The 22,302-nt window shown below is 47.9% G+C and overlaps 1 protein-coding gene across 2 annotated transcripts in view; it reads left to right on the plus strand.

Annotated features, from left to right (window-relative positions):
- Positions 1-22,302, plus strand: part of LOC116953056 (extracellular calcium-sensing receptor-like) — an 82,852-nt gene that overhangs the window by 34,557 nt on the left and 25,993 nt on the right. Inside the window, exon 1 of one of the 2 annotated variants that reach the window (XM_032972909.2) lies at positions 17,368-17,519. The exons of the other annotated variant lie outside the window; for it this stretch is intronic. The gene's annotated coding sequence lies outside the window, so the exon portion shown is untranslated. Of the gene's footprint in view, positions 1-17,367; positions 17,520-22,302 lie in introns of those variants that run through there. 2 annotated transcript variants of the gene reach the window in all.

The following is a 22,302-nucleotide window of genomic DNA, read 5'->3' on the forward strand; positions in this document are numbered from 1 at the left end:
CTATCCACATATACAAACACAGAGACAATTTCAACCGAGAAGATGGATTCTATCTTAGCAATCATTGGAAAGATTTGATAAATCATTTCAGTTCTTGATTGATTGTTCACGCTTACAGTGCCTTTCAGACAGCATACATAAAAACAAATTTCGTCTCCCCCCTCCTCTTTTCAAAAAATAGATGGACTAGTCCTGGCAAACAGCCAATCGTTGCGCGTGACGCAAACGTTATTTATATATATAAATAAATATGCCGTTTTCAAAATAAATTTATGCAAACCGACACACCTGATGATGACCGTTTGAGTTATGGTCGAAACGTCGTGAGAATTTTTTATTGTTTTATATATATTTTGTTATTTTGTTGTTTCTCTTCAACGTGACTTTACCGAAAAAACTAAGAATATGAATTACTGCAGTCACGAAAGCTTTAAATCAAAACTTAAAATAATAATTATTAAAAGTTAGTTTTCAATCTAGATGATTTAATAGTGCATATCTGCAGTGGCTTCCGAATATCGCAGGAGCGTTCCAGACGGCCACAGAAGTGCACCTGAAAGTGCGCGACGCAGTGACCGTCTTCACGCAGAATTCCACGTAGGTAATACTCGTTGGTCAACGTTGGGCCCGAAATGAGCGAGTGAGCGAGTTAGCCACTTCCCAGCGCACCCAGCAGCTGTGCCGTGTCCCGGCACTGACGAGGACGCTGCCCGTCGCTGTGCCCCACGGGGCTCACACCGAGGGAGTTCTTCCACGTTGCCATCGACCGCTGCTCGCAAACTGATGTTGGCCGTGGCCGGGAATCGATCTCAGGTTGCTAACTGCGTTCATAGCACATTTGCGCTAACTACCGGAGGTCGCTGTCAGTCCAGCAGTGGATTAATGAAATGGGTGGACACTATTTATAATCCAATGCTCGATAATAATAATAAAAACCTGTTACACTAATTGAGAGACGAAATAAATAGCCTAATAACACATAGTACATCGCATGCGTGTATGGCTGTGGAATTGAGAAATGTCAATTTCACTATCGATCATGTCATCATCGATCACTATCGATCATGTCATCATCCGCAGCCATAATCTCTCCACTGCTGGATGAATTCTTCCCTAAGCTGTTGTCTGTCAGTCTTATGATGCAACAACCAATCCAGTTCCTGGACACAAGTAATCTCAACGCTCCATCTCCATGGCAGCTCCTGTCCCAGGCGTGTACCCTCATTTGCCTATCGTCACTCTCGACCATTCGGTCATCATCCCTTCTAGCCATGACTACCCAAGGCCACGTGTTTTCATTCACGGTTTTAATCACGTCTCTCACTTGTGCATGTTCTATCATCCTCGCACCTCCGAATGATACGGTTGGCTACGTACGGTGCAAAAGAAGTCCAGCATACAGGTGTAGAGGAGTATTGTGAGTAAGCAATGAGGGGGCGAGCGGACGGATGTGCGAGCTGGTTGAGTCACGCGGGGCCAAGGATGAGGTCACGCAAGGCGGGGCCACCCAAGGGGTCCTTAAGGGGGGCCTCGTGACGGGGGCGAGTTCGCTGTCGGGAGGCAGGGTAAGGACCGGCTGGAGTGGGGGGGGGGTCTCTCTCTGCTCGTCGCGGGGGCGGTGTTGGCTGATCCCCCCGCTCCGGGCAGCGAGAGGGCCAAGGGGATAGCCGAGGGTAGAGTGCAAATAGTATTCAGTGTCCGTGTGAAGGACCGAGATAGAGTACACCTACACTGGTGTGCGTGCAGGATGCCGAGTGCGAGAGTTGTGTTATTAAACCGCGACAGCCCTTGTAGTATTCCTCGTCTGTGTGTGGTTGTACTGCACAACACAGACACATACGGTCCATGTATTCCTCTTCCTGGCTCTCATTGTCATTCCGAGAATGTACCTCGTCATTATTCTTGTCTGAGTGCCTCTCCATGCTTCTGTGTTCACTTCTCAGTTTCCGTTCAATGTTTTGTTTCCCAAGTCCATGTTTATGATGTTGTTAATCGCTGCTATATAACCTCATCACCATCATAAAACTAAAACAACTATTTTATATTTTACCAAGTAAGGCCCACTGAGCTACATAGCTCTTTTTCAGAAGCGACCTGGCCACAAAATAATGATGGCCCAACGAAGTGGCTTATCATCATCACGTGGAAATAATTAAAAGCAGCCAAATACTCTAGACGCGTGATGTTGATTCTAAATATGGAGGGAAAAAGACCGGAGGACCTGGAGGAAAATCCACGCGACCACGGGAAGAGAGACACGCTGCAAACTCCAAATACACAGCAGCAGGCGTCAGGGTCTGTAACGAACCCACAACCTCCTGTTATACCAGGCGAGGTAGTTAACATCTCATCACCGTAGCGGCCCATCTCATATAGGCATCACAAGCATTCAAATTGACAAATATAATGCAATCTATTATTGCATTTTCAGTAAAAAAAAACAGTTTTGGGATGTTATCTTATTGTGTTTTCTAACATTCAGATAATTTGCTAAAATGTTGCATCATGTACACATGTAACATGTCTACATGTCCCCAATAATGACGCCTCCCGACGCCACGGGACACCGCTGTCGTCGGCAGAAACGCAGCAGCCACAGCAGGTGAGTGGCGCCACTTGTGGTTTTCTAAAGATTCCGCAATGATCATGTTGGTTTGGACCGTCCGAAATTTCGTAAAAATCTGCGCCTGATAATTCGATTTTTTTTCTCATGAACCGCTACAAATATCCAGAGCACATCTCGAGAACGTAAGCAATGTGCATGTGGGTATTTCATGCTTTGCGTAGTGCGTGTGTCTGCACGCGTGTGCGTGTTTCCTGTTGTTACTGCGTAACGCTGTGCTGAAGCTACCTGGCCTGTCGCTCCATACGAAGCTCTGGATCTTCGCGGCTAGTAATGCCTTCACTTCTCTGTACAGTACTTGCGTAGCGTGGATCCCTTTAAAGGGACATCTTAACTGGTTTGAAACATAAAGGCTGGCCTGCCTACGATACATCCTGGGTTTAACTAGACTGGATTACAGTGTGAGGAGCTCACCGATCCTTGAAGGAGCTAGACACAGTTCCATCAGTGACCTCCTCCTGTAGGCGAGGCTGAGTTGGCTGGGTCATGTAGGCTGCATGTCCAGCTACTGCATGCCTAAGAAGCTTCTGTTTAACACGACTAAGTACTCAGTGAGTAAGACGCTTCTGTTTGGCCGGATAGAGGGGGCTGAACGGGCTCGGCACGGGCTAGAGAATAGATGGGCTGATCCGATACAGGAGGATGTGGGGCTGAGTGGATTTGCCATACCAGCAAAGTTAAATCGGCCTCTGTGGAGGAAGCTCGTGAAGGACGCTACTGGGCAATTTGAGGCAGTCGTCCTCCAGCAAAAGTGGCGAGGGGAGAGGAGCGAGGCTCACAACAACGAGCGGAGCACCGGGCGGCTAAAACGCAGCGGCGAGTTGGCACAGTGGAGGGCACAGGTGGTGCAAACTTTTTTTTCCAGTCAACTCAGTCAACCCATGGCACCTGGACCTGTTCCGTGACGTGCTAACAGTGAACTTTCTTCACTTTACGTGGCCTCAAAGTGCACCTAGCCTGGCACACAAGCGCCGTAAGTGACATCACCCCGCCACTTAGCGGCGAACGGCTGCTGCTGCTGTAGTTGTTGTTGTCTGTGAGTGTTTCATGCCCGCACTTAAGCGGAGGTTATCACTTGTTTATGTAAAAAGCGCACGACACATCCCTCTCTCCCCGGGGGCTCGCGTGATGATGTTGTAAACAGCGATTACGTGTAAGCCGAGTGCCTCCAGTGAGTGCCGGGATCGCGGCAGCCCGACAAGGGAGGAACACGCAGCCGTGATGAAGATATTATCGGTCCGTTCATCACCGAGCCTCGACCATGAACGCAGAAGATGCACGGCAGCTTCGTCAGCCCCGTGCCGTGAACTTTGCCCGCAGGGAGGTGGGGGCATTCGTAAACTCCGGGTGGGAACGCCGCTGTCGATCTTAAACGAACTCTTAAGCAGGCTGCGGCATGGGTACCGTGCAGGAGACGTTTCTACGCACGATTGTTGAACTTATTTCGCGCCGTACGTAGCCAACCGTGTCAATAGGAGACGGTTTCTCACGTGGGGGGAAAGTCAGCAACATTTCGCTGTGAAAAGACACTCATACACACCATAAAACACGTGCCTTGACCAACAACACGTTACACAAAGGCGACGTGGATATGTGTTCTCTCTGTGTTATCGTGGCCTTAGTAACTTTAGTGGTCTTTTAGGGGCTGAGGGATGGGAAGAGTCGGGGGGGGGGGTGTTGATTGGGGGGTCGACGTGCTGGGTTTAACCGCTGCACAGAACGAGTCACGGCACGATCCGCTTCGTGTCTGCCGTGCGTCCTCCTTGAGCTCTCCCCGATGCTCTGGGGGTGACAACCTACACGTTGCACGAGCGGCAGAACAAATCGAGTTCGGGGCAATGTCCACGTACCCGGCCTTGCATTGTCTAAGATGTCTGCGTCACAAATCACGTGGTATTTTTTTTAGTATATTGCTGTGGCAATGTTTGGTAGTGATTGTGGTAGTGTTTGTGGCAGTGTTTGGTAGCGTTTGTGGCAGTGTTTGTGGTAGTGTTTGTGGTAGTGTTTCTGGTAGTGTTTGTGGCAGTGTTTGGTAGCGTTTGTGGGAGTGTTTGTGGCAGTGTTTGTGATGGTGTTTGTGGTAGTGTTTGGTAGTGATTGTGGTAGTGTTTGTGGTAGTGTTTGGTAGCGTTTGTGGCAGTGTTTGTGGTAGTGTTTGTGGCAGTGTTTGTGGTAGTGTTTGTGGCAGTGTTTGGTAGTGATTGTGGTAGTGTTTGTGGTAGTGTTTGGTAGTGTTTGTGGTAGTGTTTGGTAGTGTTTGTGCTAGTGTTTGTGGTAGTGTTTGTGGTAGTGTTTGTGGCAGTGTTTGTGGTAGTGTTTGTGGCAGTGTTTGTGGTAGTGTTTGTGGTAGTGTTTGTGGCAGTGTTTGTGGTAGTGTTTGTGGCAGTGTTTGTGGTAGTGTTTGTGGCAGTGTTTGTGGTAGTGTTTGTGGTAGTGTTTGTGGTAGTGTTTGTGGTAGTGTTTGTGGTAGTGTTTGTGGCAGTGTTTGTGGTAGTGTTTGTGGCAGTGTTTATGGTAGTGTTTGTGGCAGTGTTTGTGGTAGTGTTTGGTAATGTTTGTGGTAGTGTTTGTGGTAGTGTTTGTGGTAGTGTTTGTGGTAGTGTTTGTGGTAGTGTTTGTGGTAGTGTTTGTGGCAGTGTTTGTGGTAGTGTTTGTGGCAGTGTTTGGTAGTGATTGTGGTAGTGTTTGTGGTAGTGTTTGGTAGTGTTTGTGGTAGTGTTTGTGGTAGTGTTTGGTAGTGTTTGTGGTAGTGTTTGTGGCAGTGTTTGGTAGTGTTTGTGCTAGTGTTTGTGGTAGTGTTTGTGGTAGTGTTTGTGGTAGTGTTTGTGGTAGTGTTTGTGGTAGTGTTTGTGGTAGTGTTTGTGGTAGTGTTTGTGGTAGTGATTGTGGTAGTGATTGTGGTAGTGTTTGTGGCAGTGTTTGTGGTAGTGTTTGTGGTAGTGTTTGTGGTAGTGTTTGGTAGTGTTTGTGGAAGTGTTTGTGGTAGTGTTTGTGGTAGTGTTTGTGGCAGTGTTTGTGGTAGTGTTTGTGGTAGTGTTTGTGGTAGTGTTTGTGGTAGTGTTTGGTAGTGTTTGTGGTAGTGTTTGGTAGTGTTTGGTAGTGTTTGTGGTAGTGTTTGTGGTAGTGTTTGTGGCAGTGTTTGTGGCAGTGTTTGTGGTAGTGTTTGTGGTAGTGTTTGTGGCAGTGTTTGTGGTAGTGTTTGTGGTAGTGTTTGTGGTAGTGTTTGTGGTAGTGTTTGGTAGTGTTTGTGGTAGTGTTTGGTAGTGTTTGGTAGTGTTTGTGGTAGTGTTTGTGGTAGTGTTTGTGGCAGTGTTTGTGGCAGTGTTTGTGGTAGTGTTTGTGGTAGTGTTTGTGGTAGTGTTTGTGGTAGTGTTTGTGGTAGTGTTTGGTAGTGTTTGTGGTAGTGTTTGGTAGTGTTTGTGGTAGTGTTTGTGGCAGTGTTTGTGGCAGTGTTTGTGGCAGTGTTTGTGGTAGTGTTTGTGGTAGTGTTTGTGGTAGTGTTTGTGGTAGTGTTTGTGGTAGTGTTTGTGGTAGTGTTTGGTAGTGTTTGTGGTAGTGTTTGGTAGTGTTTGTGGTAGTGTTTGTGGCAGTGTTTGTGGTAGTGTTTGTGGCAGTGTTTGTGGTAGTGTTTGTGGTAGTGTTTGTGGTAATGTTTGTGGTAGTGTTTGTGGTAGTGTTTGTGGTAGTGTTTGGTAGTGTTTGTGGTAGTGTTTGTGGTAGTGTTTGTGGTAGTGGTTGTGGTAGTGTTTGTGGTAGTGATTGGTAGTGTTTGTGGTAGTGTTTGTGGTAGTGTTTGTGGTAGTGTTTGTGGTAGTGATTGTGGTAGTGTTTGTGGTAGTGTTTGTGGTAGTGTTTGGTAGTGTTTGTGGTAGTGTTTGTGGTAGTGTTTGTGGTAGTGTTTGTGGTAGTGTTTGTGGTAGTGTTTGTGGTAGTGTTTGGTAGTGTTTGTGGTAGTGTTTGTGGTAGTGTTTGTGGTAGTGTTTGTGGTAGTGTTTGTGGTAGTGGTTGGTAGTGTTTGTGGTAGTGTTTGTGGTAGTGTTTGTGGTAGTGTTTGTGGTAGTGTTTGTGGTAGTGTTTGTGGTAGTGATTGTGGTAGTGTTTGTGGTAGTGTTTGTGGCAGTGTTTGTGGTAGTGTTTGTGGCAGTGTTTGTGGTAGTGATTGTGGTAGTGTTTGTGGTAGTGTTTGTGGTAGTGTTTGTGGCAGTGTTTGTGGCACTGTTTGTGGCAGTGTTTGTGGTAGTGTTTGTGGCAGTGTTTGTGGTAGTGTTTGTGGTAGTGTTTGGTAGTGGTTGTGGTAGTGTTTGTGGTAGTGTTTGTGGTAGTGTTTGTGGTAGTGTTTGTGGTAGTGTTTGGTAGTGGTTGTGGTAGTGTTTGTGGTAGTGTTTGTGGTAGTGTTTGTGGTAGTGTTTGTGGTAGTGTTTGTGGTAGTGTTTGTGGTAGTGGTTGGTAGTGTTTGTGGTAGTGTTTGTGGTAGTGTTTGTGGTAGTGTTTGTGGTAGTGTTTGTGGTAGTGATTGTGGTAGTGTTTGGTAGTGTTTGTGGTAGTGTTTGTGGTAGTGTTTGTGGTAGTGATTGGTAGTGTTTGTGGTAGTGATTGGTAGTGTTTGTGGTAGTGTTTGTGGTAGTGATTGGTAGTGTTTGTGGTAGTGTTTGTGGTAGTGTTTGTGGTAGTGTTTGTGGTAGTGATTGGTAGTGTTTGTGGTAGTGATTGGTAGTGTTTGTGGTAGTGTTTGTGGTAGTGTTTGTGGTAGTGTTTGTGGTAGTGTTTGTGGCAGTGTTTGTGGTAGTGTTTGTGGTAGTGTTTGGTAGTGTTTGTGGTAGTGATTGGTAGTGTTTGTGGCAGTGTTTGTGGTAGTGGTTGTGGTAGTGTTTGTGGTAGTGTTTGTGGTAGTGTTTGTGGTAGTGTTTGTGGTAGTGTTTGTGGTAGTGTTTGTGGCAGTGTTTGGTAGTGTTTGTGGTAGTGTTTGTGGTAGTGTTTGTGGTAATGTTTGTGGTTGTGTTTGGTAGTGTTTGTGGTAGTGTTTGTGGTAGTGTTTGTGGTAGTGTTTGTGGTAGTGTTTGTGGTAGTGTTTGTGGTAGTGTTTGTGGCAGTGTTTGGTAATGTTTGTGGTAGTGTTTGTGGTAGTGTTTGTGGTAGTCTTTGTGGCAGTGTTTGGTAATGTTTGTGGTAGTGTTTGTGGCAGTGTTTGTGGTAGTGTTTGTGGTAGTGTTTGGTAGTGTTTGTGGTAGTGGTTGTGGTAGTGTTTGTGGTAGTGTTTGGTAGTGTTTGTGCTAGTGTTTGTGGTAGTGTTTGTGGCAGTGTTTGTGGTAGTGTTTGTGGTAGTGTTTGTGGTAGTGTTTGTGGTAGTGTTTGTGGTAGTGTTTGTGGTAATGTTTGTGGTAGTGTTTGTGGTAGTGTTTGTGGTAGTGTTTGGTAGTGTTTGTGGTAGTGTTTGTGGTAGTGGTTGTGGTAGTGTTTGTGGTAGTGATTGGTAGTGTTTGTGGTAGTGTTTGTGGTAGTGTTTGTGGTAGTGTTTGTGGTAGTGATTGTGGTAGTGTTTGGTAGTGTTTGTGGTAGTGTTTGTGGTAGTGTTTGTGGTAGTGTTTGTGGTAGTGATTGGTAGTGTTTGTGGTAGTGATTGGTAGTGTTTGTGGTAGTGTTCGTGGTAGTGTTTGTGGTAGTGTTTGTGGTAGTGTTTGTGGTAGTGTTTGTGGCAGTGTTTGTGGTAGTGTTTGTGGTAGTGTTTGGTAGTGTTTGTGGTAGTGATTGGTAGTGTTTGTGGCAGTGTTTGTGGTAGTGTTTGTGGTAGTGTTTGTGGTAGTGTTTGTGGTAGTGTTTGTGGCAGTGTTTGGTAATGTTTGTGGTAGTGTTTGTGGTAGTGTTTGTGGTAGTGTTTGTGGTAGTGTTTGTGGTTGTGTTTGGTAGTGTTTGTGGTAGTGTTTGTGGTAGTGTTTGTGGCAGTGTTTGTGGTAGTGTTTGTGGTTGTGTTTGTGGTAGTGTTTGTGGTAGTGTTTGTGGCAGTGTTTGGTAATGTTTGTGGTAGTGTTTGTGGTAGTGTTTGTGGTAGTCTTTGTGGCAGTGTTTGGTAATGTTTGTGGTAGTGTTTGTGGCAGTGTTTGTGGTAGTGTTTGTGGTAGTGTTTGTGGCAGTGTTTGTGGTAGTGTTTGTGGCAGTGTTTGTGGCAGTGTTTGTGGTAGTGTTTGTGGTAGTGTTTGTGGTAGTGTTTGTGGTAGTGTTTGTGGTAGTGTTTGTGGTAGTGTTTGGTAGTGTTTGTGGTAGTGTTTGTGGCAGTGTTTGGTATACACAGGCGTGCTCCTGAACGTGGAACAATAGCTCCTCGAGTGTCTTAACGTAGCACAGAGAGACGGAACGATGTTATTGACTGGAGTAACACAGAGATTAGAGAGTTACATTCAAGTGAGAGACAGAATGTTGACCCTTTATTTTAATCACCGCGTTTCAGGCTATAGCTTGCGGGCGGTGCTCACGTCCATTCGCCGCGGCCATCTCTCATCCGTGGCTCCGTCTCAGTGCGAACGTTTCACATTCCTATGGATGGGTCAAGTTTGTCCATTAGCACAGTCAATGTAGCCTTCCCACAAAGTGGTACTCGTTTTATCAGTGCATTGAGGTGATGGGCTGAGTCGACACCAGTAATCCAGCTCTTCCAGGTACTGTATAATGGTTTGCGGTAACACCGCACATCCATTTTTGCCAATCCACTGCTGGATGAGGGACGTGGGGGCTATTTGACCATACCTCCCCATTCTGGTAAGTACGGATTATTAAAGGTATGGGACATGTTTACCAGTATCAAAATATGAAAAAAGGTTTTACCCTTTCTAGCAATGAAACAGGTGTTAAGATGTTCAAACACTAAATTGATGCCTTTTGCAAGGCATCACGTCTGCATTAACCACACTTACTTGTGGCAGATGTTATCAGAGCATGTTTGTTTGCATGTTTTGCCACGAAGTATCTATTTGGTGTTTGAACATCTTAACACCTCCTGCTTTATTGGCACAAAGGGTAACTCCGATTCTTCCATACTTTAGTGAAGGTGTTGGTATAAATCGGCTGCTCCGCGGGTCTCTGGCTTTTAGACACCGTTAGGGATATCTCTAAAGCTGATCAGACCTCATAATGGCATTAACACTACCGCTAGTACCCCCACAACGAGTGAAGTGTTCAGAAAAACAACTTCCGTTGATTTTTTCCTCCTGCTGGGCCATCATTATCCACCGCTAATGTCTCCAACCGCTTCTCTCTCTTCCATTTCCTGTAGCAGCGGCAATGGTCCTGATCCACATCGCTGGAGCTGCGGTGTCTGAGTTGTTAGACATCATTCATTGCACACGCAGTGCATGCGTAAGTTTAGTTTAATATCGATAACTCGAAGATACATTTTCCCTCCCATCACTTTTCAACACTTTCCAACTAAGGTTTAAAGCATTTATACATTAGCTCCGTTCATGTGTGTCTCTCTATCTATTCATCTCTATATATCCGTCTCTATCCCTCCGTTTTTCTAACCCTCCATCGATCCGGCTGAAGGCAAATGCAAGCTGGAAATCGCATTACAGAACGCATGCCAGATGCATGGTTTTGACACCCTTGTTTGCATTCGGCCCACCATCTCAGTAGGAATGTCGACTCAGGGGGTTTGGGTCGCTGAGCTACCCAGCAACGTGTTCCTTTTGTTTCTGATGATATTGTTAATTTACTTAGCCAAGTGGACGCGTATCGGGGATCTGCGAGAAATATTTTAGTGACAACGGAAGTCGATGCCCGTCCACTTAACAAATTATGGGGGAACACGCCGTTGTCATTGCATCGGGAACGATATCGGCGGCAGCCGTTGTACTGCACACGACGACGATGATTATCAGCGTCTTCACGATCAGTGCAGTGAGAGGTGGCTGGGTTGCCCGAGGCCTCACCGTGCCTCCGGTAAAGCACTGAGCTAGCAACGCTGAGATTTTGCGGTTGGGACTTTGGAAGCCACTCATGAATTTATAAACGTCGACAACACCGTCATCGTCATTATGATCATCATCAACCATTGTCTCTCCACCACTCAATGAAAGCATGCCCACACCGTTGCCATTTTTTGTTAGGGTCTTCCAATGCAACAATGGTTTTTCATATTTTAATTTCAGTTGGAGCCCGGCACAGAGCACGTGCTGTGATGTGGGGGGAGGGTGGGGGGAAGTCTCGAATGCCGTGCTCCTGATTCTAGGAGAGGGGGGAGTTTGGGCTCGCTGCTGCCCCACTGAGTGGGGACTGCGAGTGGGGACTATGTGTGTACTATGATGCAGGAAGGTGAAGGAGGAATAACTTAATTAAGGGAGTATATGGAGCACGAGGGATGAAAGGGGGAGAGGTGAAGGGGCCGGTGGAATGAAAACGCATAGGAAGGAGCACTTAGGAAGGAATAACTTACACCTGCTTGGTGAAACGTACGTTTGCACTGTAGTATCCACCCCTGATAATTAGTTGGAGGCTAGCAATCCACCTCGCTCCTGCGCCTGAGCTGGTCTCTTCATTCCATCTCGGCAATGATTGTCCGCTTGGAAATGCTCTCTGACTTTGCTGCCATGTGGCCACAGGGAAACCATCGCTGATTGTCTCAGACAGTAGCACTTGTCATGTCTGTAGCAGGGGAAAAGCTCTCCGATGCGTTTTCGTGTTGAACCGCATGTTGTCCGGCGTGACGTCCGACGTTTCGCTCCACGTGCTGCGAGCTTCTTCAGGAAACTACATTTATACTCTGACTTGCACATTCAGTTCCTGAAGGAGCTCCCAGCACGTGGAGCAAAACGTCGGACGCCACGCCGGGCAACAGGAGAGCTGTACAGCACAACCGCGACAGAATCTCGAGCTGTACTTCCACGCCGCCCCCATCGCCTCTGTTTGTTATTGCTGTTCTCGAGCCTGCAGCGAAAGGCTGTGCTGTGGCGCGATCAACTAGAAGAGTGCTAGGTATTTGTGCCACGTAGGCTACAAAATATACACTGGGTCGATCCAAATGGAGGAAAACGGAACTTTAGGGTTTCGTTGGCATGGCATCAACAGCGGAGATCACTTTGCAGTGAGGGAGGTGGGATGGTGGGTACATCCAAACGAATTCGAGCTAAAAAATGAATTTGTATATATTGTTGCAATTTAATGTCTAAATGCAAACGAAAAGCACGTGCGGCTTTATTCATCTGTGGATCCCTGGGCCTGCCTGAGTTGCTGCTCCCTGGGTCTACCTGAGCTGTTACTCCCTGGGTCTGCCTGAGCTGCTGCTCCCTGTGTCTACCTGAGCTGCTGCTCCCTGTGTCTACCTGAGCTGCTACTCCCTGGGTCTACCTGAGCTGCTGCTCCCTGTGTGTACCTGAGCTGCTGCTCCCTGTGTCTACCTGAGCTGCTGCTCCCCGGGTCTGTCTGAGCTGCTCCCACGGCTCCCGTCACCCAGCGGTCGCAGCGCCACTGTCGAGAAGCCGGAGCGGCGCCTGGGAGCCGTGGACGCCCTCCCATTAACAAGACACCGGGCATCTGGGTACAAGCTGGTGCTAGCTCCACACCTGGATAATGCCACCACTCCACTCCACCACCGACTTCCACTCAATCAACAACCACCTTCATTTGGACTGCATTGACATTCACCGAGAAACTGGACTAATTCGCCGTCTGCTTCACAGAGGCTCTGGTCGTATGTTCAGTTACAACTACTCAACCCCAAACTCCATTCCATCCATCTGGTCCTGTTGCGCCTCACAACTTCCTTAATACGTCATCACAACATATAACACGTGCACCTAACCAATCTCCGCCCCATCCCTCGGTCCTCTCAATTCACCACGAAGCAAAGTCACCTGAAACTGGCTTTGCTCAACACCCGCTCACTAAACAATAAAAGCCTCATTTTAAATGAATTCATTACTGACAATAACCTGGATTTTCTCTGTATCACTGAAACTTGGCATAAACCTATGGACTATTTCGCACTCAACCAGACTACACCTACAGGATATACATACATGGACAAACCCCGATCTGAGGGGCGGGGAGGTGGTGTCGCTGCAGTGTACAGAAAGGGCATTAACGACAATAATCTCCCTAAGAGATGTACCAGGTTTGTACCGCAGAGGTGGCAACTCTGCTCAGCGCTGCTGTTCTCCTTCCCTTAGCTGTGGGGGGCTAATTCCAATTCAAGAGTCAGGTTCGATTTGGGGAGATTGGTAAAACTTTGCACCTTCAAAAAACAATTCCAGCCTAGAATTGGATTACAAAGCAATAAATGTGGTCACAAATAACGACTGCAGAGGACAACGTTCTAAAGTTAAGGCCGTGACCAGGGGCCAAGCGAGAGGTCTGGATCTAAATCGGACTGACGCAGGAAAACTTTTAAAAACGAAGGTTAAACCGCCCGAGCTGGGTCATTATTGGGCAAATAATTTTCCACATTGTGAATGGTCTCGTGGTAACGGTGTGCGCATAGCCAATGAGTGACCTGAATGTGGGATATTCCAATTTCAATCACGGGGGACCTGGCACCAGCAAAGGTGAAATCCACGCTACCCTTCATGCTCAAAAGAGTGTGATGTGGTCCTCTGTATCATCATCATCATCATCAGAAGATCCCTCTGGGTTTAATCTTCCACGAAGCTGATGGTCCACCCTAAACCGCATCCACTGCACAAACCACGGCAGGAGATACAGATACCTGATGATGCACAAGTGGAAAATAAAAATAAAAACTCCCCAGCAGCATTGTGCGACTGTGGTCATCCAGAACAGACACCGTACAACGTGACGATGCAATGCCCCGGTCCACAAATACGAAGGAGACATCACGGCGATGTTATGCCCCGCGACTGCTCCTGACGCGGTTGCTTGGCTTCACCACCTCAATGTCAAATTGCAGTTGTTGCTCTGTATCGACATCAGCCCTACAAAATAAGATCATCATCATCATCATCATCTGCCGTGGTCGATCCACTGCTGGATGAAGTCCTCCCCAAACTGTTTCCATCTCTCACGGCCATGCGATATAACAATCCGTAGAGCACCTGCAAACGAGCTGATTTCATCGTTTCATCTCCATGGCGGTCGCCCTTTCTGGCACGTTCGCTCCCATGGCTGCCACTCCTTTCCTGAGTCTCACCCACCGGTCGTCATCCCTTCGAGTGATGTGTCCTGCACAAGCCCGCTGACTTTTCATCATTGTCAACACGATGTCCCTAACGTGCACATGTGCTCTGGAATACGTGCGTTCCTCTTCCCGTCTCTCGCTCTACGTGCGTACGTAAAACGTATCTCGCACCGTACATAGCCAGCCGTGTTAATCGGAGGTGCTGTGGTACTAGCCACGGGAATTCCACATTCCCGCGGTGGGAGGCAGTCTGGTTCATGGTCTCACCACGAGTAGGCAGTGGGAGCCAGCGAGGATTCATCTCCATCTGTCTCATCTGTAGGGGAGGGAGTGCTGCTCCCCCACACTCGTCGTTACTTGGCTGCGAACATCTTACTGTGTGGATTGCGACGCATCGTGTGATGCAGTTGCGTGAACGATGCGAAATAAAACCGTGAACATTATTTATACTGCGGATGTATTAACCGTGAAATGTGCGCCATCTACTTCACGGTGAACGTTGAAGATCCCGTAGCGTTACTCGCGAAAGAGTAGGCCATGGTTTCTGGCGTCACGGTCAAAGTTTGCCACAACCCGCATCTCCGAGGAGCACGGTTGGTTACGTAAGAAGGTCAACATCCATAGATACGTTTGACAATGACTCGCAACGTACTGAAGCAGGTAAAACCACAGATTGTGAACGACGCTGCTCTGCAGGCAGACGGTGAGGCGTAGTTCCGTCGCGATCAACCTTTGCACAATAAGAATGCGGCGAACACGAATTCTACAAACCATTATTGTAATGATAGTCATGGGCGTTATTAAAGGGGCTGTGAGTGGCCATCGTCGGCTTGTAGGGGTTCAGTGTGCGTAAGTAGATTCTACCCTTGGACGTGACGGGCTCTTCGGGTCCTCCGACAAGTCGGATACATCTTCTTGAGGAGCTAAGTTTAGGGCATCTCCCCCAGCAACAAGGCTCGACATTCTCCCGTCTGCACGCCGCTATTTGTTTTCAGAGCACCGAGTATAAAGTCGATGGCGCGCCAATCAACAGTTTGCACTTTCAAAGCCGCTCAAGAGATTTATCTTTGGGCTCACGGCGGCTCGCGATAACGCGCCCGAGCGAGGCCGCCCTGCAGCGATGTCGGTCTTCGTTCAGTGGCGCGCGTCATTGCAATTCGGTGATCGGATCCGATTCCGGGAAATTGCGAAACTTTGGTGCTATTAAAAAAATACTCTTTAGCTCGCAATCGCGTTATAAAGCAATAAGCGGCGACTGCGAAGACCGAGGACTCTCGCTGCCGCCGGACACTGGACCCGGAGGGGGAGAGGGGGGGGGGAGAGCCATGCCCGCCCAGCTGATGGTGCCCGTGCGTCCCTCGTGGGGGCCGTCAAGGGCACTCACGGATCGTGCCGCGCACCGGCCGCCTTGGCAAACGCGTTTCGCCAAAGCGGCACGCAACCACGTGGGTGCCTGGAACTTCTCTCGCACCGCATGTAGCCAACCGTGCTAAGCGGGTGAAGGGAAACAAACTACACGCAAAAGCAGTTCTATAAAGAAATGCGTTTTCAATCTATGTTTAAAAGTGCATGGCTAAGTGCATTTAAAAGTGGTCACCTCTACGCACGTGTGGTGACGCCCGCGCCTCTAAATCCTGTGACGCGTCGCTGGGGATTGGAGGGTCGCAGTGCCACGGTGCCACGATGAGTACTCGGACATCGTCATCCCCGTCATTCTCGTCATCAGCGTCATCGTAGTCGTCATCCTCGTCGTCATCGGCGTCATCGTAGTCGTCATCGTAGTCGTTATCGGACATGATCATTCCCCCAAAGCCGCCACCGTCTCTCACAATCCTGTGACTTTATAAGCCACCCAGCACCTGCAAACACGATCCGATTCCACTGCTCCATCTCCCCTGTGGATGGTCCCTTGCACACGTTCCATTGCTCCATCTCCCCTGTGGATGCTCCCTTGCACACGTTCCACTGCTTGGCTGCCACTCTCATTGCTCGAGGCCACCGGCCACGCGTTTCCGGGATTCTCCTGCAAAGCAGCGCCAGCCTTGTGGGATAGGCAGTACAAGCGAGCGGGTTCTTCTATATTCGTTACACTTCTTACGGAGGCAACTGTGCTAATCGCAGATGCGTATTTAACTCTCGTAGCGCGAGTGTCAATCAGCCGTATGGGTCGATTTTGTTTCGAGGTTTTAGTTTATTTTAATGACAAAAGGAGGAAAAATCCACGCGTGCGCGTGGATGATTATGTAACACTTTTCAGCATGTGCTTGTCATCAGATATTATGTAATTCGCAGTGTGGAAGGCAGCAGGGAGCTATCAGGGCAAACTCTGTTTGTATATTCGCCAATGGTCCTTTCTGTCATGGTTTGTGTCTCCAAGTTTTGTGCATTGACCCTTTTATTAATTTGGACGGTTTTCAATCGGTCAAGTCCCGATTACAAACACAACGCGCAACAGGTTCGTCAATAACACAGCGGCTTTAAAAGCAAGCGTATATAACATTGAATCGGCATGTAACATTTTGGGCAATGGCCCTTCTTAATAGCACATGGGTATCAGAAAATAACGGGTTTGATAGATGTACAACTTTACACTAAAGTTTGGTTCGTGTTGGATGGCCTTCACGAATGTGAACTCGCTGCTCCGTTACACACGGACGGAGGTGATGGGTAAGCGCATTCGGCCTGAGTTGAAAAGCGACACATCACACTGCAAACAACACAGGCAAAATGGCTCTTCACTAACAAAGAGATGAGGCATGTAAATTATAACGTAATTTTTAAGCACCACGTCAATCCACTGCTGGATAAGGGCCTCGGATCCGGGGAATTTTGGACCATACTTCATCACACTGGACAGTGCACGTTGGGGAAAGCGGGGGCACCCCGGACTGGTTCACCCACCACTGACGTTGGCCCTGGCCGGGAATCAAACTCGGCTCACCGGGTGTCACAGTGCAGCTCGCCAAGTGCTGCGCCACCACTGGAGCACTGACAAGTTCCCAGCTTCCTCTCCCTCACACGCGAGGAACCTCGTTGAACGTCAGCACATTGGCCAAACCGTCGACGCGAGAACCCTCCTGAGCTCTCGGCGTCTTGAGACAACGTTGAAGAAGCCCTCCCGGATAAACAACGGACGGATAGAGAGTCATCATCGCGACGCAGACGCGCGTGCAGCGCAATGCAACACCACAAACTATTTTTTATTGTTACCAGCTAAGGGCCACTGAGCTATGTAGTTCTTTTTCAGAAGCGACCTGGCCACAAATGGTAGCTCGACCAAGTGGCTTCATCATGTGGACATCTAAAACGCACGTTTATTATAAATGTGGATGGACAAACCGAAGGACCCAGAGACAAATCCTAGCGACCAAATACACAGCAGGCGTCAGGGTCAGAATCGAATCCATGACCTCCTGTATACCGGGCGAGGTAGTTAACATCTCACTATATATAGGTGAGGGGCTCTGGCTTGCTGTGGTCTCAGCCGAATTTGGGTTGCAACTTTGGGGCACGTCTCTTGAAATGGGCTCGTTGGGATTTTGTGGGTGGGGGGAGAGAGAAGGCACAAAGAAGGCAGACTCGGTGGGACTGTGCAAGCGAGACGGACGGAGGGAAGCTCGGGGTGGGGGCACGATGGGAGGAACACGAGACTCTGATTGGGCCTCGCGCGGGATGCGATTCGACGCGTGATGTCATCTCGCACTGTTTAAAAGTCGGAACATTAATTCGAACGCGTTCACATCTGACCCTGATGATTTACACGAGCAGCGGAGTAAGGTAGGCTCCTCCGTGCATCACGCGTCACTCTCTCACATCATCTCCTCTCTGGTAATGAATAACATTACATTTGTTCTTTCCTCCAGTTCTTGCACGCGCTAGATTTTGATCAATTAAATTGTTGTGCGGGAGTAAGCTGAAATGGTTCCGTACTTAAAGTCGATCCTTAATTTTCTTTCGGGATCTTTAATGCCAATGTTTATTTAGAATTTCGGTTCTGTACGGCGCTCCGCGAGACAGTTTCTTGAATCATCGTGGCCGAGGGGATTAATGCGGTTTGAGTGGCCTGCTCGAAGATTAGTTTGAGTGGCCTGCTTGTAGATAACACGTGCCAGTCAGAGAGTGCTGAAGCAATGCCTCTGAGCTCAAGCCACGATTAAGAAGGAATATTGAACATATTTAACTTATTCAATTCATTAACAGCCTTCCAGTGCAAAGAGATCGGTGTGGGTGATTGACCAGGACGGTTTAACCGCGTGACAATTCAATGTGACTCGCTGCTTAATGAGACATGGATGGGACTGTGCTCATCCTTGATGGTGGTCCAGAGTCGCTCGTGGAAATTCCGCTTCCGTACTGGTGGTGTAAATATCAGCACACTGGAGTTGCAATGCAGAGGTCGCCGGTTCGATCTCTTAGCGCGGCAGCTCCATCCCCCACCTCTGTCCACCCTGCAGTATAATTGGGTTCTCCGCAGCAAGTCGATCATCAGGGTCGCGTGTGGTGGGATAAACCGTGGGTACTCCCGCCCCTGTCAAGGTATGTGGCACAGCGAGGAAGAGTAGGCCAAATACCCTCTATGGGGCTCCCTCGAGTAGAGGCCCTTCCGTCAGCAGTGGCGCGAGCAAGCACTTGCAGGGCTGCACCTGTACCTCTGGTGGGCTTCAGTATATGCAGAGTATGGCCGCAGTTGACTATCCGCGACGACGGGCTGAGTTAACCTCCGGCCGGCAACCACCCACCCATCTGTTGGTATATATCGCCCGTCCTCCATAATGAGGCTGATGATTACTTTGTTCATTCAGTTGCTTTGTCACAACACGACAAGAAGGGATGAGGTTCAGAAGGCAGCAGCTGTTCAGGGAGAATTTAAATCTCGTCAATTTGGTGCAGAGTGTCCTAAAATCCATAATACAGGTTGTTTGGATTAGATCTCGTAAATATGCCAACCCGCCACCACCCGACATGGTGGCGGGCTGAACGACACAGTTATATATTTATGCAATCTCACCACAAAAAAACCTGTATTATGGATGATATTGGTCGCGAAAGTCTACGTGTTAAACTGTCCTAAAATATTTTAAAAAACATAGTAACATTTCATGGATACTGTATGTGTGCAAAGCACGGCCAAGCTGAAATTTCAAAGCAAAGTTACACTCCCAAAACAAATACAGGAAATGTAATTTTCCCACTGGGAATCGGATGAAGAGTCGCAGACCATATACGCCTTTTTGTTGTAGGTTCAGTCGATGCACCCTGGGCACGAACGACCTTCTGGATCTGGCCGAGTGCCGGGGCTTATCTTTGTCTTGCCCGAGAGATTCCTGCGATCATTTCAACCGGTGTCACAGAGTGCAGGGCTTCCACTGGGAGCCTCGCTCGGGTGTGGCACATGGGCATCTTGCATCCCTGGTGGCGATGGCGTCACGGTGGCTAGGAGATGTTGACTACCTCGCTGATTTTATACAAGGTCGTGGCTTTCCGACCCTGATGCCTCTACATTTTGAGTTTGCGTGTCTCTCTTTCCGTGGTCGTGTGTATTTTTCACCAAGTAGATGCGGTGTTTCCCTCCACATTCATAAACGCGCGTTTAGAGTATTTGGCTGCTATAAATTTCCACGCGATAAGCCACGAACGTTGAGCTGTCATTTGTGGCCAGGTCGCTTCCGAAAAAAGAGCTCCATAGCTCAGTGGGCCTTGCCTGGTAAAATGAAAAAGTGGCGCAGTTGTCCAAGTGCAGCTTTCCGAGCTGCACGCTGAGTATCCCTGCGTGTCTCTCAAGCTTCCGCCACGCACTACTGCGTAGGCTTCACAGCAGGAATGCTCAACCAGCGCAGCGCGACCCAGAAAGCCACACTCGGATCCGCGACGGCTGCGAAAACTGACCGTGCTATATTGAAATTCGTGCGTTGCCTGCTACCTGGCTCACTCGCCCGTAGAGGAGCCTCGCGCTGTTGCGATCAGCTGTGTGTGCTCGCACGGTGGCTGGCGACAAGAGATACCCAGGGCCCGATTCGTAATTATTTTAGCTTCGAACGCACGCAGTAATCGCTCGCTGAGAGGCACGACGAACAACGAAGCCAGGCGGTGAGCCGCTGCCAATTCCCCCACCCCCCCCCCCAAGTTCTGCGGTCCTCTACATATGAAGGTGTTATCGACCAATGAGTGTTTACATTTGGGAGGACACTGGAGGGCCTGGACAAAGCCCACACGTGCGAGGGTGCGATGCTCCGTCCCACACGGGTGTCACAGGTGGGGACCACATTTTTTCCTTTCCTGTCTTCTCCTGGCGAGCCAGGGTGCGGCACCTCCTCGACGCCCACGGGAAGCGAGTTTCACATCGCCTGTGTGATCCACCAACCCCTCGCTGCTGCCTCCCTAGTGCAGACCTCGAACAGTTGTCCGAACGGTTCCTCGAAATGTGCTCAAATTATTTTTTGCAATAACTTTTCACTTGTTTTTGTAACAGCTCAGTTTCATAGTAAGTTACGAGTGTTTGTTTGTTTGCCTCAGTTTATTTGTTTATTTTTGGTACATGTCTCGCTGGCAAAAAAAACAAACCCAAAACTATCTCTTGAGGTTTATAATTCTGTTCTGGCTTCACATGAGAAAATAAACCTCAACGGTCACTTCAGACAGATGACAGATGGTGAATGCCGAGTGGGAACGTCAATAATACCCTCGTGAATAAAAAAAAAATAATGCGAATGTGTGGGAAAAAATGTGCTAGATGCCAATGTCTACGTCTGATAGCCGCGAGAGGGCTTCAGGAGATAAGAGTTTTTGTAGTTTTGCTTTTCCTCCTCCGTGGAAGGAGCGCAGACTAAAGTGGATTTGTTCATGGCCCATGGTTTGAGTTGCATGGCCACAATCGCGACTGCTCTGGCTGCCGTTAATTTTCAATCATGAAGGAGAAATTAAAGAGGGAAACGACATGTTGTTTAAAAGTTGCTACACGCCTCCCACCGAATCTCAATGCAACTTATTCAATCTGTTATCGGTGTCCTCTGTGAGGTGTGGGGCCATCGGGCTTTAAAATATTCAAGCAGCCGTTGATATTAAGTAAAGAGGGCCGTTATAATTCTAAAAACTAACACTATAAACAAAACCCAATAAACTAGATATGGATCAGGTTGAGTGCTGACGTAGTGGTGACTGCATTGGGAGACGAACCCAGTTACCTGAGTTTGATTCCCAGCCATGGCTAACGTCAGTTGCTCGTGATATCTGAACATGGTCCTGGACTTCTTTAAGATGAGATCAGCCTTAAATGAGTCCCTGACACAATGGGTAATCATCAGCGTAAGGCCAGGAGTGGTTTGTTAGAAATTCAGTTATACAATATTCACATATTGTTCAATTTGGTAGCTGGATCGGTGGTGCCGTGGTTTGTTGCACACTACGCGATGATTACAGTCACCCGAGGGTGACTTCCAGCTACAGGTGGAGAGATGTTAACTACCTCGCCCGGCACACACGAGGTTGTGGGTTTGATCCCAACACTGACGCCTGCTGTATATTTGTAGTTTGTGTGTCTCTCTCTCCACATTTAGCATGAACGTGCGTTGTTAATTTCCACATCATAACAAAACTTCATCGAGCTATCATTTTGTCCAGGTCGCTTCTAAAAAAGAGCTAGATAGCTCAGTCAGCCTTCTCTGGTAAAATCAAAATATTCGATTTGAAGCTTTCGTGACTAAAATGATTAATCTTCTTTGGTTCTTTCGGTAAAGTCACGTAGAATGAGAATATTATTGTGTTATTTTATTTTATCAATTTATTATTTTATTCTGATTCTACGTGACTTTACCGAAAGAACCAAAGAAGAAAAATAAAAATAGTTTAGTTGATACTTTAGTTTAGACAGCTAACACAACCAGCGTAGTGAAGTATGGTCAAACAACCACCATGGCCAACATGATGTGGGGAGGCATTACATCCGACAGTGGATGACATAGGGCTGTATATTATTATTAAAATGAACGCCCCGAATATACATCTCATGCCTTAACCAAACATCGCACCTCCTGGCTTCAACATTCCTCCTCAAAAACATTGGTGGTGGAATCATCGACCGCATTAGAACATCAACAGACCGATGCGCGCACGTCGCATTTTTTGGGCTGAGTCGACCTAGTGGTGGCCGAGGACTGGTTCAGATAATCATCGGTGATGTTGGCCGGAATCTAAACTCGGGTGGCCTGGTTTGTAGCGCAGTGAACTAAGCCACTACACTAACACTTCACGCAAATATTCACATCCGATTACACGGTTGGCTACGTACGGTGTGAAAAAAAGTTCAACATACATCAGAATCCAAATCTTTATTCATACTGGAGAAATCCTATAAGTTATAAAGCTATTTTTCACAAATGTCGCATTTGTGAAATTACCTTGTGCCTTTACACATGCAAGGTAAATGCACTCACACACATGTGCGCAGTTGCATTTAAAAGCAAGCTGTTTTTTTTTTCTGAATCGTTATGCATGTTCATGATAATTGATACAATAGTAATCTTAGCAGAGGGAAATTGTTACAATACAAATCATTGCGGTATAA

This window comes from Petromyzon marinus, chromosome 49, assembly GCF_048934315.1.
Source record: "Petromyzon marinus isolate PM22_M1 ecotype Great Lakes invasive population chromosome 49, UKy_Petmar_22M1.pri1.0, whole genome shotgun sequence".
NCBI classification, from domain to species: Eukaryota; Metazoa; Chordata; class Hyperoartia; order Petromyzontiformes; family Petromyzontidae; genus Petromyzon; species Petromyzon marinus.